The sequence below is a fragment of the Camellia sinensis genome, chromosome 2 (assembly GCF_055761805.1).
Source record: "Camellia sinensis isolate YWXY chromosome 2, ASM5576180v1, whole genome shotgun sequence".
Lineage (NCBI taxonomy): Eukaryota > Viridiplantae > Streptophyta > Magnoliopsida > Ericales > Theaceae > Camellia > Camellia sinensis.
The window spans coordinates 108,529,382-108,545,853 of NC_138962.1; positions in this window are offsets into that span (position 1 = coordinate 108,529,382).

A 16,472-nucleotide genomic window follows, 5' to 3' on the forward strand; every position below is an offset into this window, starting at 1 on the left:
TTATTCACATCTATATTATTATATTAAGTGAAAATTAGACTTTGGTGTCCAAATCTTTACTTGTTTTTCTTTATGTCACACGTCTCACATTTTTTTATTAAAAAAAAATAAAAAATAAAAAATATAAAGAGTGACTCAAATTTTGGACCTCAGATCTATTGAAGAAGATTATTACCACTAAATAATACACAATATATAATAAATATTTTATTTTATTTTTATTTATTTAAATTACACCAGCATTAAGTGTGCAGAGTGCTAATTACTTATTATGGAGAGAGGGAGAGAGAGTTAAAAAAGGGGCAGTAGGACAAAGTTTCACAAGTTGGCCACAGTTTTTAGACCCACGCACTCTGAAAGTGACAAATGAGAGAGAAGAGCGAGACTAGTTTCTATCTCTAGTTTGTTACAAAAGAAAAGTCTTACAAAATAACAAAATTTTATTAAAACCTAAATATATAAATAAGATTTATGTTATGTATATCTAGTAACTTTAAATATAAATCATATATTTTATTTTCATAAAAAAATTGCAAATAAATTTTTATAATACCTAAAATTATTATTACAACAAATCAAACTAACATAAATATAGCAGCAAATTTTATGGTGTGCACTTTCTTTGTTAGTATATTATTCTATGTTAGTGTATATCAGCTGTTAGTAGGGTATATTTCTTTTCCTTTTACTTTATTTTATTAGTGCACCTTTCGGCTCCTCTCCTATATAGAGGAGTTCAACTGAACCTTTGTAATAATCAATCAATACAATTCAATACAATACAGTTCTTTCTCTTTCTTTATACATAAAACTAATATGGTATCAGAGCTATAGGTTAACTCTAGGTGATCTTCACCTTCCGGCGGGCGGCAACCTTGCCTTCACCGCCCGCCGGACCCCAACCGTGCCAATTGAAACCTCCAACACATACCTCCTCTCCTTTCACCTTGGTCTCTGCAACCTCACTCTGTAAAATCATCACCTCCATCGGCGTCGTCCAAGTCGGCAACGGCAGCCGCAGCAGCACCGTTCTCTTCCTCATTCTTCTCTCTCTACCCGCCGGAAATTGAGACTCCAAAGGTAACCAACTCCTAAGAGCCCTGTTCTGCTCCAAAATTCTGTTCTTACACCTCTGCCCCGTATACCTCACTTGGGGTTTCTAAGGACAATAATCAACAACAACCCAGCAACAACAACAACCCAGCTTTCTCTCTCTACCAACAACAACAACAACCCAGTAAGAGCAATACCTTCCTCACCATGGCCTGCATCCTCGCCGCCTACCTCCACTTCCCAACAATTCACAAACAAATTCACAACAGCTTCAGAGACCTATCCGCCACCGAAATTCACGTTCCGGGTTTGCCCCCAATTCGAGCTGTACACATGCCTGAGCCTGTACTCGCCCGAGACGACCCGGCTTATCATGACATACTCTATTTCTCTTCTCATCTACCCAAATCAACTGGAATCATAGTCAACACATTCGAAGATCTCGAGCCAATACCCATTAACGCAATCGCAGATGGGTTGTGCGTCGTTGATTCCCCAACTCCTCCGATTCACTACATCGGTCCGTTGATTGCTGAACCTGAGAACAGATCTAGGGACCCCAAGTGTTTGAAATGGCTCGATTCGCAGCCGAAACGGAGCGTGGTGTTCTTGTGTTTCGGTAGCAGAGGATCGTTCTCGGCGGAGCAGGTGAGGGAGATAGGTAAAGGGTTGGAGAGAAGTGGCCATAGACTTTTGGGGTGTTGACGACCACTGTCTCGGGTTTGGGGTATTGAAGAACCAAAAAAAAAAAAAAAAAAAAAAAAAAAAAAAAAAAAAAAAACACACAACCAGATACACATGCACTCCACCCACTCCCTCTCTCTCTCTCGTCTCTTTTTCTCTCCCCCATGCTCCCTTTAATCATCTCCATCCTTTTTCTTAATTTATTCCACCCATGTTACACTTTTCTTTTCTTTTTAATATCTATATATATTTTTTTTATAATATATTTTCTCTATCCCTACCTTTGTTCCCTACCTTTGTTCGTGAGCATCACCTTTTTCCCCTTCTCTTCTTATTATTATTTTTTTTTTATTTTTATATTCCACCTCTCACAATGTTTTTCATATCACCCATCCGGCGCACATGGGCCTGAGTCAAAAAAAAAAAAAAAAAAAACAAAAAACAAACAAACAAACAAAAGACACAGAGAAAGATCTGCACACCAAACTCATTTTATTCATGTCGGGGCTCACCCCGATCACCATGTTTCCACATACAAAAAAAAAAAAAAAAAAAAAAAAAAAAAAATACAAACAAACAACCACATTCACAGGTGGGATTTTTCTTCTCTACTCTGCCGCCGGTCTCTTCTTCTTGCCTCCGTCTTGGGCGGCCCTTGACGGTGTTGCCTCCGTGTTTCCCACTCCACTGGGCACGGTCACTCCACCATACTCCTCTACTGCAGCATATGGCGGACCTCCAAATCGGAACATCACGGTGGCCTTCCGCTTCAGCTCCTTGTTTTCTGCCCTTAGCACGCTTATCTCTGCTCGCGCATCCTTATACATGCGTTGGAGCAGAGCCAGCTGGGAGTTTAACTGCTGCACCTCATTTGTCCTACTCTGCAGCCGGTGCGACAGATTTGTGACCGCCGTCATGGACTCCACACATGCCTTCAACGTATACTGATTAGCCTCCACATCCGTTTGCACTGCCATTTTTTGCTCCACCGACTGCATCGGAAAGTTCAACGGAGCAAACCCAGTGGTGTTTGGTTGAGGTTCACGGGACACCGCACCAGTTCTCTCTCCTGTGGACTCGTTCAGGTCGGGAAAGAGAGTGAGCAGCCCACGGGACGACGAAGCCATTTTCTGGGCAACCAAGTGTTATAGAATATCTCTCGCAACAGAGTGTTACAGACACTCTCTCTCAGCACAATGAAGAGTTTTTCAGAGTTTTTTTTAGCGGGTTTTCTGCCTCAGCCTCAGCCTCCGCTTCGATTTATAAAGACCTTGACGCCGAGGCAACCACGCGCATCGCGCGCCTCTTGACGCCAGACACACGGGCACGCCAGCCAAGGCCCTCACGTGCCTCGCCATCATATTTGGCACGCCTTTTGATGCATCGGGCACGCCTTTTGATGGCACGCCTTTTGACAAATTGGGCACACCTTTTGAGGGCACGACTTTTGAGGGCTCGATATCTACATCCATGTATATTTTTTGGGCAGCCTCTATACACACTCATACAGTGTCTTCTACACCGGTCAGCTTTATCAATCCCTTTGTTTCAACCTCAAATAGGTTTCTATCTTCACACCTATTTGAGTTTGAGGGGGGGTTATACACAGTATCATGTATAAGTCGCTCATGGCGCACTCCCTAAGTCGCCCCCTTGGTGCACCACCACAACCTCTGCTACAACGGTCCGACATGACCCCATAAACTGTCCCGACATTGATTCCGGTCAGCTTCTACTACGGTCCGACATGACCCCATAAACTGTCGCGACATTGATTCCGGTCAGCTTCTACAAACAACGGTCTGACACGACCACACAGTGTCTGCTACAACGGTCCGACATGACCCCGTAAACTGTCTTCTACACCGGTCCGACATGACCCCGTAAACTGTCTTCTACATCGGTCCGACATGACCCCATAAACTGTCTTCTACATCGGTCTGACACGACCACACAGTGTCTGCTACATCAGTCCAGCATGACCCCGTAAACTGTCCTGCTACATCGGTCCGACATGATCTCGTAAACTGTTCTTCTACAACGGTCCGACATGACCCCGTAAACTGTCTGCTACAACGGTCCGACATGACCCCGTAAACTGTCTGCTACAACGGTCCGACACGACCATACCGTGTCTTCTACAACGGTTTGATACCACCATACAGTGTCTCATATCCACTTTTATTTGTCAGTTTATTTTTTTTCCTGTTTTGTTACTCTCTTCAAACTCAAGTTGGTTAGTACCTATCCTCCTTGAGTTTGAGGGGGGCTGTTAGTATATTATTCTATGTTAGTGTATATCAGCTGTTAGTAGGGTATATTTCTTTTCCTTTTACTTTATTTTATTAGTGCACCTTTCGGCTCCTCTCCTATATAGAGGAGTTCAACTGAACCTTTGTAATAATCAATCAATACAATTCAATACAATACAGTTCTTTCTCTTTCTTTATACATAAAACTAATATTCTTAAAAGTATATATGATATTAAATATACAATTATGTAATAATTCAATTATTTTGTATCAGTGAGTTGCAATTGCGAAATAACTCCATACACATTAAATAGTTATTATAATAAATGTGCATCATACATACACACTTTTTAAAGAAATGAGGTAAACTATGGAAAATTAACAATAATGATAGAGATCACTAATTTTGGAGTTCTAAAAAGACCACTAATGACATGACACTCAATAAAAAAAGAAAAAAAATACAACACCAAGGCCAAAATATCAAATCATTCATGGTTTACCGTCAAACAAATAATATACAACAAATTGTCAAACAATAGATAAAAAATCATCAAATAATTTATATATATTGACGCATCATTTTACAAAAATCTGTATGTAATTAACTCTGACATAATACAGGCGAATAAACTACACAATATCGATGACTACACAAATTGACGAAGAGACTTTAGTTTATGTATAACAATGGCAAAAAAATGATTGTTCATTGCCGGTTTACCGTCATCTCTATTATTGGTCTACATGTATAACTAACATTTTCTTCAAAATATTTTTTTCATGGTAAGACTTGATTGTAAAATAATGGTGACGGAAGATCTTTGATTAAGTGAATCTCTCACATTGAGGTAAAGAAAATATTAAGAATAATAATTCTTTATATTTATATACAGTTTTTTTTTTTAAATATATATATATATATCATAGATGAAGTATATCTAATAATAATTTTCCCTTTCCTAAATATATAGTATAATATATATATATATATATATATATATATATATATATATAATAAAAGTTTATAAGGGTAAACTAATCTACATCATACTTCTAAGGGTCATTCTAAATGCACACCATACAAACTCTTAGGACGCACCAATCTCTTAGTTCACACCACACTTTTTTCAATTATTTGATTTTTTCTCATTTCACACCATCAATTTTGAAAAATCCCAAAATACCCTCATCTTCTCCAACACTCTCAAACCCTATTTACCAACTGCCGCCACCTCTATCCTAGACCTCGTCGTCTTCCTCTTCAGCCTCGTTTTCTTTCCATCGCCATCGTCATCCTCATCACACCCATGAACCTTCTCTTTCTCTCTCTCTCTCTCTCTCGTCGCACAGTGTGGTTGTGATAGTGGTAGGGGGCTACGATGGTGGCCGAAGAGGAAAGTCGTGGTGGTGGTGGTAGCTCAGGTACATCCGGCGGAAGTGAAAAGCTGGTGGAATCGACATTCGTAGCCACCACAACCGTCATAGCCTAATACATTCTTCTTCTGCTTACTTTCTAGATCTGGCTTTTCCAGATCTCACTTTCTTTATTGGTGATGGCGGTGGAGATTGCTAGTGATAGTGGTAGCCGGCGGTAAAGACCAAACTGTGATGGTAGCTGGAGAGGACGTCGTGATGGTGGTGGTTTGGGACGGCAGCTGGAGCTGACAAAGGCTAGTCTAGTGGCTGGTGGTAATGATGATGATGGAGTGAATTGAGAGATCAGGTTTAGAAATTTGTCTAAAAAAATAGTTTTAGTGTGAGTTAAAATTGTAATAAAAAAAATTTACGAATGGTATGTACGGAGAGTATTAAAGGTGTGTAAATAAAATTATCATATTTTTAATATGAGAAAATGACCTATTAAAATATAAATTAATTCAAATGTATGGAATTGCATAGAACCGAAGACTACTTGGTGGACTTATTGAGTTATAAATTCTCTAAATGAGATTTATAAATAAATCTCTCAAAATTATAAACATTTATTAAAATCAATATCTAAAGGCATCATTTGAAAATTTTACTTTAGGCAACTAAAAAAGTTTTGCCACCCCTCACAGTGGAGAGGGAGGAGAAAGAAGACAATGAAGGGAGAGCATTTTATTTATTTATTTATTTATTCTTAAGCAGAACGATGCCACTTTGCATTACGGCAAGAGTACTTCTCTTTGGAGTACTGCAGATGATTCAGACTCTTGTTGGAGATGATCCATGTGAATGCCTAATCTTTCTTGGGAAAAGAAAAAAAAAAAAGGAAAATGTGATATGCATGTTAAAAAAAATGGGAGAGGTTGTGATAGTCTTACAATCAAATGAAGAACAAGAGAAGTTTGAAAGTTTCTTTTATTTATTTATTAATAATATATAAAGTCAAATTTTTAAATTGATATATAGGTCTACCTAATTGTAGATTATATAACCACTACTGATCAAAAGTTCCATGGTAGTAACTGATGTCCATTCATTGATGAGTTAAGCATAATTGCCAAAAATCTCATGTTATGTTGTGCATTCCCACATGCCATAGATTTAATTATCTTAATAATTGCCAATCATATACGTGTTGAATTCACAACATTTCTCAAGAGTCTGTTCAATATGAATGCAGAAAAATTCAAAGGTGTTGGTCGACCGATAAAGACTTAAGAATAACATTTAAAATTTTGAGTTTGAATTTTCTTATGAGTCACTGGAGATTTATCTGGTCGTTAATTTCAGTGTCTCTAAAGATTAGTTTTCGACTGTCTAAATATGAGATAACTCAGATCCAATAGAGTTAAGCTCGGCGGGAAATACCTGATATTATCACAAAAAAAAAAAAAAAAACACAAAACAAAACGAAAAAAAAAAAAACAAAACAAAAAATAATAAAAAGTGCAAACAAATTACGCGTTAATGTCGTACAAACTTGATTTTGGTTTTCGTGTTAGCTTATATGATAAACGTAAGATACATAACAGAAGTTATCATTTTTCAAACCATCTAGTTTGACTTGCATTATTTGATTCCAATGGTCAAAAAAATTACATAAAATAAAGAATTTGAGATTGAAAACAAAACCAAAGCGCTTGTTTAATAATTAGGTTGCTCGAAGTTGGAAGAAATCAACTTGGAATGGGATGGAAAAACATCACATTCATGATCACAATGAAACATTATTATATGCAAGAAGGGTACCTGGTTTCTTTGTAGCTGGTTTCTTTTTCAGTGGATTGAATGAGAAAATCACAACGAAATCCCATGAAAACGACAGATGAAGTTGTTGATGTATAGTATTATAATTAAGGAAATTGCTTAAGACTCTAGCTTGATTGGGTGAATTATAGTGTATATATGATTGGATTTTTTAATTTACGGGGCTCATATTCTAGTGTGTAGTTGCAATTTTTGTTATCCGTATTAAATTTTATTGTACATTATATCCAATAAAATTGACAGATTTTTTTTAGCCAACAACTAATAACACATCCCGTTTGGGAATAGATTATTTTCGTTGATTTTTTTTTTAAAGTTTTTACAAAATATGTGTAGAAAAGTAAAGAGAGTGATGTGATAACTTATACTGATTTTTTGATTTTTTAGCTAAAATCTCAAGTCCATAAATAATTGAGAGTATACATTTCCATATCCATTGCAAAACAAATATGGACAAGAAGAGATTATTTATCTCACTAATTCATTTGGATAATCAAATTTTATACTAATCTTATAGATTATTAATTCCTTCACTATTAATCTTGTGAATCAAATTAGTCCTCAAAACACGACTTCTAAATTTGTCTCTAATGATATGAATTGTTTCATCTTACATGCTAATTTGTTTAAAAATCAACCAAGATCTAATCTCCTAACACATCATTAGGGGAAAATATATGGATAATATTTTACAAATTTCTTATATTATTATTCTGTAATTAATACTGAGAAGCCAACAGAGTTACCAAGATGATATAAAGGCTTGAATCCAAATATCAAACATGTGCGCACTTAAATTTGTATAACCTTTTTGTTTAGCGAATATACAATTAGGTTTTGATAAACCTTGTTAAATTAATTAAATGTGCAAAAGTAACTTTAAGCTTGTTTAATAAATAATCCAAGTAAAAGCCGTACTTTCTCCACAAACCCAATATATATGTATATTATAAATAAAATAATAACAATGTCCATGATCAATTATTTGGGCAAGAGAAGCATTGGTGGCCGTTAATCCCTTTGATCTTCTAGAAGGCAGCAGAGGGCATGACGAAACTAGTCAGCATGCATTAAGGACAGTGAATTAACAATTTTATTATTGTGTAATTAATTCCACATACATATTTTATCAAATTCTTTGTTTCCATTGACTTTCATTATTAAAAATTTTAGCGTGTTTGTAGTTACACTCCTACTTGATTCAGACATTTTGGACATGGATGATAGATAGAGAAGTGATTCACAGCAAATAATTTTCATATAATAACTAAAATGAAAGGGTATTATGTGATTAATTTTTTTTTTTATTATTTAAAAAACTAATAACAATTAATGACCAAACAGTTGATTGGTAATTTGGCATCTCGTAATTTTTGTACAAGGATACTGGGAATGTAACGTTCCAAAATAATAATAACCCGCCTCATGACATTCAAAGGAAAGGCAGGAACTTACGTAATATTAATATTTCATTGATATCTTTTTACCAAACAAAAAATGACATGCATATATAGATTCATAAATTCTAAACCCTAAATCTATAACATATGACATGTGTGAGTGAACTAGAACAAAAGAAAGTACAAATAAGCTCATACCTCAATGGCTACATCTTTCCAAGTCGATACTTGAGAACAACAAAATGAGTTGAACTCCATACATATAAAGCTTAAGACTTGTACAACAAATATTTATATAAAAGAAACAAAAAGAAACCTTCAGATCCAAAGTTCTCCCAAGCTACGTCCTTGGTGGAGATATGTAATCAACACCTGAAAGTTGTTTTATACGTAGGGTGAGGTAAAGCTCAGTAAGGATACTTGAACATAATGTATGAAACTTAACAAAATCAAATGATGAATGCATATGCATGCCATTTGTCAAAAACGTTACACATTCTTTGTCAAAGTAATGCAATGCCATAGTTATATATATAAATCAATACTTTTTAAAATAAAAAAGCAGGGTAGTAAATACAAAACACTAAGAATCTCTAGGTACATGTCTGCCAGTATGCTATATAAGCACTACCAAAGCTATTTTACCGGTGTTAACTGGAAGGATCGGCGTCTAACTGCGCGAGTTTCTGGACTTTCACCAAGTACACATAAACTAACATAATAAAACCACAACTACACTCCTTAACCAAATTCACCAAGGTATACACCATTTTTTTTTTCTCAAAACGATATATTTTCAATGTTTAAGTATGAAATAATGCTCAATGCAAGATGTATGAGTGGTTGGTTTCAATAAACCTAATCCACATGCAATTTCTACAACAATCAAAGCTATCCTCCATTAATAACCCAAAACAGATATCTCTATACAATTGATAAATTTCCAACAACAATATATAAATTCTGTTAGGTTTTATTCTTGGCAATCCCGTTTGACAAAACTCCTTTCAGTTGTATTTATTTTCGCACATTTATTCAGTGAGGCTATGAGTGTTTAGATGCGAATCCAACCCGAATTGAGCCTTTCAGAGAAGTTTGTGATGCAAATATTTTTCAAGATTGCCACTTCGCTGATTATTACGGGGGTCGAGCTGCCCGGTCAGCTCGTGGCCCGAAGCAAAATGCAAAAATGCATTCAAAGTTGCCTGTTCGATCATGTTATATTTTTCCAGTTTTTCCATTTTTGGCCTTCCCGCTCGAGCGGGGAAAGTGACGCTCGAGCGGGGATTGGAAGCTCTCAGCATCTCTGCAGTCGCCTGAAAAAATACTGGATGGTGTGATTTGCCGCTCGAGCGGCAAAACCGACGCTCGAGCGTGAAGCCTGTATGAAATCACAGAATTTGAAGTCTCCGCTCGAGCGGGGCAAAGGGCGCTCGAGCGGACCGCGCGATCCCAGATTTCCAGATTTGATTAAAGAGTTGGTTTTCTTTTGAAATTAGGATTGCTTTGCTTTTCTATAAATAATTGGTTTTCTCCCAACACTAGAAAAACTTCTCCAGATCTTCTTTTTGGTTTCTAGGGTTTATATCTGGGGATACTTTGGGAGTTTTCTTTGATGTTTTATTGAGTATTCAACTCATGTTCTAAAGAGAGTACATCAAAGGTTGTGTTTTGTTCTACAAAAGAAAGTGTTGTTCTTCAGTTGTGTATTCTGAAGAATTCGAGCCTGAAGCTTTGGTGGAATCCGGAGTGGCTCATCAGAAAGACAATTCCGTGGTGAAGATGGGGCTGGAAGAGGCACATAAAGGTTGGTTCAATTAGGCGTTGTGGATTCGCTAGGTAATTGAGAGTATACCTGTGTAATTCCTTTAATTCTTCTTAGTGGATTGTCTTGTGGCTGTTGCCCGTGGTTTTTTTGATCACAGTTGGAGGTGTCCAATTGTGGTTTTTTCCACGTTAAATCACTGTGTCTCTTTGTCTTGATTGTTTGATTGTTTGATTGGGATTGTTATATTCTGCTTAAAATTGATACATAATCACAAATCAACATCTAGGGGATTTCTAGATTCTTCAAATTCAAATCCCAAAATGAGAGTGATAATACATATCCAACTCTACTCTCATCATCAATAGCTACATTCATTTTACCTTTTTAACACTCAACATCTTTCATCTTCATAGGCCAATCACTAATGATTTCCAACAAAATCTCATTTTCTTTAAAAATACACATTTAAAGGAGAAATTTTTAACATTTCAACACAACTTAACCATAATTTCATTCCCACAACATTCCTCAAGAACCCATTTGAAAACCCCTTTAGTTATTTATTTTTTATTTTTATTTTTTTCATTTCAAAAACCAAACCATAAATCAGAACCGTAACTCCAAATCATAATATTCTACAAGGAATACATAACAAAGCTAAGAATTATATGGAAAGGTTGAAGAAATCTTTACCTCAAGACTATAAGAGTTAACAAACAAGACACAAGATTTGACGAAGCCGAAACTTGAACTTTCTTCGATCAAAATGACCACCTCTACGAGCTCTACACTTTTTATTTGAGTGTTTAGGTAAGAACTAAAGGGAGAGAGTGAAGAAATGTTTTAGAGAGAGAGAGAGAGAGAGAGAGAGAAAGCAAAAAGTGACAGAAAAAGACATTTCCCTGATCTATATACTCATAGACTGGTTGAGCAACCAAACTACTGCTCAAGCGTCAGACACAAGAAGTGACACCGTTCAAGTGACCAAAACATGGCTCGAGTGCACAATGACCCCCTCCCAGAAGTTTTGCAGACTATAGAAGACCGTTCGAGCGAAGGAAGGACCGCTCGAGCGAAGATCATGCTGCTTCCAGTAGTTTTGCAGACCTATAAAAGTACTGAGAGAACTCAAAAACCACTCGAGCGCAAGAAAGACCGCTCGAGTGAACCTAAAGAAATTAGACACGAATTCCCTTGAAAAACGAACTACCAACCTATTTACAACAAAATCAACAACTCCAAAAACTAAATTTAAAAACAACAAGACAAGAAGGAGTATAGACAACGATAAAGATTATCAGATCCCGAATCCAAGAATATGAAAGTGTCGGTCTAACCCAAGCCGTTATAATATTTTCTCCTCAAGAAATTTCGTTCCCAAAATTTAAATCAAAACAATAATCACCGTGATCTAATCTCATTGACAATCCATACTAGTAACAATCATAAAACAATGCCATTCAGCACAAAATATTACCATTCGAATCTCCAAAACACTTACAATGTTTATATATATATATATATATATATATTACAACACAATGAAATTTCAATACAAAACTCAAATATCAACAAACAGGTCTGGATACTTCTCACGAACTTCAGCCTCACGTTCCTAAGTCGTCTTCTCAACTCCATGGTATTGCCATAACACCTTAACCAATAGGATAGTCTTGCCCCTCAAGACTTGATTCCGAGTATCTAACACCTGAACCAGCCTCTCTTCATACGAGGTATCCTTATCTATCTCTAATTTGCTCCAATCCAGCACGTGTAAAGGATCAGATTCGTATTTTCGGAGCATACAGATAAGGAACACGTCATGAATTCTGAAAAGTTTGAGTAGCAAGACCAAACGGTAAGCTACCTTCCCAATTCGCTCTAGAATCTTAAAGGGCCCAATGAACATAGGAGAAAACTTCCCACTCTTCCCAAATCTAATCAAACCCCATCTTGGCGAGATCTTAAGAAATACGTGATAGCCCACATCAAAAGGCAAAGGTCTCCTTCTTCAGTCAGCAAAGCTCTTTGAGCCGAAACTAACCTCTTACGGATAAGTGCATTCTTCTCCGTCATTTTCTAGACTAATTTGAGACCTAACATAGGTGTGTCACCCGCCTTCGCCCAACACATAGGAGATCTACACGGTTGGCCATACAAGGCCTTAAAAGGTGTCGTACCAATATTTACCTAAAAACTATTTTTTTTAATAGGCAAATTCCACCAAAGGCAAATGCCTCTCCCACAACCCCTTAAAATCGAGAGTGCAAGCCCGAAACATGTCCTCTAAAATCTGAATGGTGCACTTAGATTACCCATCAGTTTCAGGATTATAGGTGGCACTTAAAGTCAACCTAGTGCCCAAAGCACCCTGTAGGCTCTACCACAACCGAGCTGTAAAACACGAATCCTTATTCGAGATGATAGTCACTGGAACCCTGTGAAATCACACTAGATCTCTAACATGCAGATCGGCAAGGTAGTCTACCAAATCACTCGTGCGTATAGGTATAAAGTGTGTAGATTTGGTTAACCAATCAACTACTACCCACACGGCATCATTACCCCGTTGAGTCATCGGAAGACCCACAACAAAATCCATCGTGACATGCTCCCATTTCCACCCGGCTATAGGTAAAGGTTGTAACAAACTCGCTGGTCACTGATACTTGGCCTTTACTTGTTGACAAGTAAGGCACCTTGAAACAAACAAGGCTACATCTCTCTTCATTACCCTCCACCAAAACTGGCGACTAAAGTTGTGATGTATTTTCGTGCCTTCCGAATTTACCACAAGGCGTGAATAGTAGAACTCTTGGAGTACTTCCTCTTTACATGACTCTGGCACAAAAAGGCGGTTTAGATATCTTACACTCGAGTTCAAATGGACATTTAAGCCCGTCTCTACCTTTCCACTGGATATTTTCCCCTGGATAGTCTCCACTTTGTGATCACATTGTTGTGACTCTATAACCTAGCTAACTAAGGTAGGTTACGCAACTGCAGTAAATCAAGTCAAATTCGTTGCCCAACATCTCCCATTCCCGGATGATAAATACTCGTTACTTTGTTCATGAATTTTCTACTCAAAGTATCGGCCACTACATTGGCCTTCCTCGGATGATAATGCAACTCAAAATCATAGTCCTCTATAAAACTCCATCAATCTCCTTTGCCTCAAATTCAAGTTCTTTTGTGAGAATAGATATTTCAAACTCTTGTAATCGGAAAACACCTCAAATCTCTCATCGTATAGGTAATGCCTCCAAATTTCTAACGAAAATATCACTGCCGCTAGCTCTAAGTCATGCGTATTATAGTTTTTCTCGTGTGTTTTCAACTGCCAGTGAACCATAGGATACCACTTTCCTTTCCTACATCAATACACAACCAAAAAAATTTCTGAGATGCATCACAATAAACTAAATAACCCAAACCCCTTTCCGGAATGATCAAAACTGGAGCAATGGTGAGTCTGACCTTGAGCTCTTGGAATGACTTTTTGCAAGTCTTACTCCACACAAATTTAACCCATTTCCTTGTCAATTTAGTTAATAGTAAAGCTAATCTAGCATTTCTTGGTAATACCCGGCTAAGCCTAAGAAACTTTGGATCTCAAAGGCGTTCTTAGGTTGTTCCTAATCTTACACTGCGTCTAATTTAGATGAATCTACAGTCACCCCTTTCCTGGATACCACATGGCCTAAGAACTTATCTTCGTTGAGCCAAAATTCATACTTTCCGAACTTAGCATATAACCAGTGTGCTCTAAGCAATTCAAGTACAACCCATAAGTGTTTCCCATGTTCCTCCTCAGAGGGTGAGTAGACTAAGATGTCCTTAACGAAGACAACCATGAATCGATCTAAGAACTCATGAAAGACTTGATTCATCAAGTCCATAAATGAAGCCGGTGCATTGGTCAGCCCAAAAGGCATCACTAAGAACTCGTAATGGGTATACAGTGTGTAAAATGTCATTTTTTGAATATCCTCTTCATTTACCCTTAACTAGTGATACTTTGATCTCAAATCAATTTTTGAAAAACAACGCGACCCCTTTAATTGGTCAAACAGATCACCTATTCGCAGTAATGGATATTTGTTCTTAACAGTTACCCGATTTAACTTTCGATAATCGATGCACAGTCATCTTTTTTCGTTGCAAAGAGAGCTGGTGCTTTCCAAGGTGATGTACTAGGGTGAATGAAGCCATTATCTAACAAATCCTGAAGCTACGCCTTCAACTCGCATAACTTGGCTGGTGCAAACCTGTATGGTGCCATGGAAATCAAAGCTATGCCTAACGCTAAGTCAATAGAGAATTGGTGGTAACTTTGTGAGATCTTCCGGAAAAACATCTGGATACTCTCGAACTACTCTCGACCATTCACCCTGAACTGTACTACCCTTATTAACTACCGAGATGGCCAAAAAGAAAACTCAACTTTCCTCAACCCTTAAGGTTATACAACGGAGTAGTAGAACTACTACCCTAGTCATACATAAAGTAGAAACACCCTCTTGATGGTGTGCACACTGATACTCTCCTACAAAGGTAGTCTATCGAAGCCCGGTAATAAGTCAACCAATCTATATCTAGAATTACGTCAAAAACATGTATATCAAGAACAACAAAATCGAAAAAGAGTCGACGATCTGCGACCTCAATCTCATAAAAGCGACATACTCGACCCAATGCCACTCTACCCCTAATAGGTGTCTCAACCAATAAAGGAGACTCCAACAGCACAAACTCCAATCCTAAAGTGGATGCAAAAGAAGACGATATAAAAGAATGAGATGCACTAGTATCAATTAAAACATTGACAATAGAATTGAATAACAAAAGGTAATGGCAACTAATCCAGCGTTGTAACAACATACACATGACCTGAAGGCCTCTAATCTACCTGCTCACCCCTTGGAACATAGGCCTGATATACAGATTACGCCGAAGTGGCTCCTTGATTGGCCCTCGAGGCCTGTGTTGACTATGTTGGCTGATGACTTAATGTCTGCCTCGAACCAAAGGCATCAGATGTGCGACCAGATTGAGGGTTAAACCTCCTCAAGTGCCATGACCACCCATATTGATAACAAGTAGGCGGCTGACCTCTCCACTAACCTCTTCAGTTTTACACAATTGAGGGAGAAGGGGAGATGAGGAGCCTTTCTGCAATAAATGTAGAATTCAATTTCTGCAAAACTGAAGAAGCAATGCACAGAAAACTGATAGTGTGAATCACCATCTTAAGTGTAAAGGTTACACACAATATAGATATGTGTGTATATTTGCAGCCACCACATAAACTTAGTCCAAAAAGATTAGGTTGGTAAACCACCAATCCGACTAAGCCCAAACCTAGCCCATTTCAACAAGCCTTGCGAGAATAATTGATTTTTTGGTAGTGACTTTAGTTTTTTTAATCTAACGTGGATACTTCCCAAGCTTGGCCTCTATTAAAAAGAAGAAGAAGAAGAAAAATATCAAACAAAATCTAAAATTATAATACTAAATAGAAGTTAAAATATAGTAAAATATCAAATTAAGGGGTTGTTGGACAACTTGGCTTCTACACAAGGAAAACCAAAAAACTAAAATAAAGTCATAGAGTTACTAAAAAATAAAAAATAATAATAATACTAAAAGATAAAGTCAAACACCAATGTTTGGTAGAATTTTAGAATTATAATTTGAGAATAGAGTTGTATTTTGAGTTTGTGAGTTTTGGAATAATAATTTGAAAAGAGAAATTTTGTTTGGTTATGAGTCCTGAAAAGAATTTTGAATTTTTGATGTGATATATGAAATGAGAAAAGTTGTTTGGTTGTAACTCAATTAAAAACTAATAACTCACAACCAAACATACAACTCAAAACTCTATTGAAAATTCTAATAAAAACTCATAACCAAACTCTTTTTAAAATACAATTCAAAAAATTAATTTGTCATTTTGGTCTAAAAAACAATTTCTATATTTAAAAAATATCAAAAACAAATATAATTTTTTTTCCCAAATAACAGGTGGCGATTGACAATTGCAAAAAAAAAGTACTGATTTGGTCAACCGGCCGGACATCCAGTGTTCGGGCGGACGACTGGGTAGACAAAAA